Below are 3,712 nucleotides of genomic sequence, written 5' to 3' on the forward strand. Positions count from 1 at the left end.
TTTAGTTTGGAAATGTTCTCTCCTCTTCAGTTTTTTGGAAGACTTTGAAAAGAATTGGCAATAATTCTTTTCAAATGTTTGGTAGAATTCACTAGTGAAGCCATCTGGTCCTGGACTTTTCTGTGTTGGAAGGTTTTTATTACTGATTAAATCCCTTTATTCATTACTGATCTGTTCAGACCTTGTTTTTCTTCATGACTCAGTCTTGGTAGGTTGTGTGTATCTAGCAATTTATCCATTTCCTCTGTTATCCAGTCTGTTGGTAAATAACCGTTCACAGTAGCCTCTTAGGATCCTTTTTATTTCTGTGGCATTAGGTGTAATGTCCCCTCTTTCATTTCTGATTTTATTAATTTAAATCTGCCTTTTTTTTTCTTGATTAGACTAGCTAAAGATTTGTCAATTTTGTTTATCTTTTCCAAAAACCAACTCTTGGTTTCATTGATCTTTTCTATTGTTTTTATAGCCCCTATCTCATTTGTTTTTGCTCTAGTATTTAGTATTTCCTTTCTTCTGCTAACTTTGGACTTAGTTTGTTCTTTCTCTAGTTCCTTGAGGGGTTTTTTAGATCTTTTTTTTTTAAAGATTTTATGTATTTATTTTAGAGAGAGAAGGAGAGCGGGGAGGGGTGGGGAGGGAGGGAAAAAGAATCTGAAGCAGACTCTGTACTAAGCACAGAGCCCAAAGCAGGGCTCGATCCCACGATCATATCATGACCTGAGCCAAAACCAAGAGTCAAATGCTTAACCAACTGAGCCAACCAGGGACCCCTAGAACTTTCTTTTTTAATGTGGGTGTGTATTGCCATAAAATTCCCTTATAACTGCTTTTGTTGCACCCCATAAGTTTTGGTATGTTGTGTTTTAATTTTCATTTGCCTCAAGTCATTTTTCTGATTTCTCCTTTGATATCTTCTTTGACTGTTGGTTGTTCAGGAGTATGTTGCTTCACTTCCACATGTTCATGAATTTTCCAATTTCTGTTCTCTTATTGATTCCTATTTCATATCATTATGGTTGGAAAAGATACTTGGTATAATTTCAGTCTTATTAAATTTGTTAAGACTTGTTTTATGACCTAACATGGGATCTATCCTGGACAACGTTTCATGTATGCTCAAGAAAAATATGTATTCTACTGCTGTTGGAGGGAAAGTTCTGAATATGTTTGTTAGGTTCATTTGATCTATACTGTTGTTCAAGTTAGCTATTTCTTTATTGATTTTCTGCCTGGATATTCTAACAATTATTGAAAATTTGGTATTGAAGTCTTCTAATACTATTGTATTGCTATGAATTTCTCCCTTCAGTTCTATTAATTTTTGCTTTATGTATTTTGGTGTTCTGATGTTGGGTGCATATATATTTATAATTGTTATATATTCCTGATGAATATCCTTTTATCATTACATTATGTCCTATTTGGTGCTTTGTGACAGTTTTTGACTTAAAATGTATTTTAAATGTATGTGGTTTGATATAAGTAAAACCACCCCTGCTCTCTTCTGATTATCATTTGCATTAACTATCTTTTTCTACCCCACTAACTATGTGTGTCTTTAATTCTAAAGAAAGTCCCTCTAAAGAAAACATGCAGTTGGGTCTTGTTTTATCATCCATCAGCCATGCTATGTCTTTTGATCAGGAAATTTAATCCATTTACTTTTAAAGTAATTATTCTTAGGGGAAAACTTAACTATTGCAGTGTTTTCTGTTTTGTAGTTCTTTTGTTCATCTTTTCTTCTCTTGCTATCCTTTGAGTTTTGTTTATTTACTGTGGTCATATATTTTTATTTCTTTTCTTTTGTGTATATTCTGTATGGTTTTTTTTGTAGTAATCATAAGGCTTACATAAAACATCTTATAACAGCCTATTTTAAGCCAATAACAACTTAAGTTCAATAGTATATAAAAACTCTATTCTTTTTACTTTCCCTGCCCATGCTTATTTTGTTATTGAAGTCACAATTTACATCTTTTTTTCTTCCAAATTTTTATTTAAATTCTAATTAGTTAACATATAGTGTAATACTGGTTTCAGGAGCAGAATTTAGTGATTTATCACTTACATATAACACCAAGTGCTCATCATAACAAGTGCCCTCCTTAATACCCATCACCCATTTAGCCTGTTCCCCACCCACCCCCCAACCCTTAGTTTGTTCTCTATCATTAAGAGTCTCATGGTTTGCTTCCCTCTCTTTTTTCCCCTTTTTTTCCCTATGTTCATCTGGTTTTGTTTCCTAAATTCCATATGCGTGAAATCATATGGTATTTGTTCTTTTCTAACTTATTTCACTTGACAAAATACACTCTACCTCCCTCCAAATCATTGCAAATGGCAAGATTACATTCTTTTCGATGTCTGAATGATATTGCATTGTATATATATACCACATCTTTATCCATTCATTGGTCAGTGGACATTTGGTCTCTTTCCATAGTTTGGCTATTGTTGATAATGTTGCTATAAACATTGCGGTGCATGTACCCGTTGAATCTGTATTTTTGTATCACAGTTTATATCTTTTTATATTGTGAATTTGTTAATAAATTTTATAGTTATAGTTATTCTTAATGTGTTTTTTATCTCTATATTAAAATTAATAGTGGTTTATATATCACCATTACAGTATTCCAGTATTCTGCATTTGTTCATACATTTATCATTACCAGGGTTCATGTACTTTTGCATTGTTTTCATCCTTTCATTTGAAGAACTCCCTTTAGTATTTCTTATAAAGCAGATTATAGATGATGAACTCCCTTAGTTTCTGTTTGGGAAAGTCTTTATCTCTCCTTCATTTTTGAACTATTCACAGCTAATTATAGTATTTTTGTTTGGTAGTTTTTTTTCTTTCAGCACTTTAGACATATCCCCCAACTCCCCTCTGGCCTTCAAGCTTTCTGCTAAGAAATCTGCAGATAGTCTTATGAGGGCTCCCTTGCATGTGACAAAGTTTCTTTTGCAATTTTCAAAATTCATTTTATCTTTGACTTTTGTCAACTACCTTATAGTGTGTCTTCATGTAGACTTATTTAGATTTATCCTATTTGAGATCCTTTCTGCTTTATGAATCTGAATGTCCACTTACTTTCTCCAATTTGGGAAGTTTGGGTTGTTATTTCTTCATGAATTTGCATGTCATCCTGTGCAGGGGCCATGCTAATCTCTGTATTATTCCAATTTTAGTATAGGAGCTGCCAAAGTGAACCCTGGGTCATTATTTCTTTAAATAAGTTTTCTGGTAACAGTGGTATCCACAGTGGTAATGAACAGACTGATTCTTATGAAATGCAAAGCTAATCTTGTCACCTCTCTATTTAAAATTCCAAACTCTTTAGAATGACCTTTGGTTCTTCAAGATCTGGGTCCAGCCCACCTTTCCAACCATATCTCTCCCCAACATCTCTCTTTCCATCCTTCAAAGGACAAACACTGGTCACCCTGGAGACTTTTTAAATCTCAAGACCAAGTATTCTCAGTTTCCTCAACAAATGCTTACAATGGCTTTTCTCAGGTAGACTAACTGACACACTAGCAAATACCTTATTCTGAAGGAATTATTTGTGCTTCTGTGACACCAGCATTTCACTCTATCAATTATCACAGTGCCTTTATTCATCCATCTAGCAATACTGAATGTCTAATATAAGCAAGTATTATTCTAGTTAATGCATAGATATCACTCCTATCCACTAGAACTTCAGTA

The 3,712-nt window shown here is 33.4% G+C and overlaps 1 non-coding gene across 1 annotated transcript; it reads right to left on the reverse strand.

The window, feature by feature from the left end:
• Positions 1–3,113: 3,113 nt before the first annotated feature.
• Positions 3,114–3,216, reverse strand: LOC113253104 (U6 spliceosomal RNA). The gene has a single exon (XR_003315243.2). It is a non-coding gene; the product is annotated as a U6 spliceosomal RNA (small nuclear RNA).
• Between the last annotated feature and the right edge of the window lie 496 nt (positions 3,217–3,712).

The sequence above is a fragment of the Ursus arctos genome, unplaced genomic scaffold (genome assembly GCF_023065955.2).
Source record: "Ursus arctos isolate Adak ecotype North America unplaced genomic scaffold, UrsArc2.0 scaffold_6, whole genome shotgun sequence".
Taxonomy (NCBI): Eukaryota; Metazoa; Chordata; class Mammalia; order Carnivora; family Ursidae; genus Ursus; species Ursus arctos.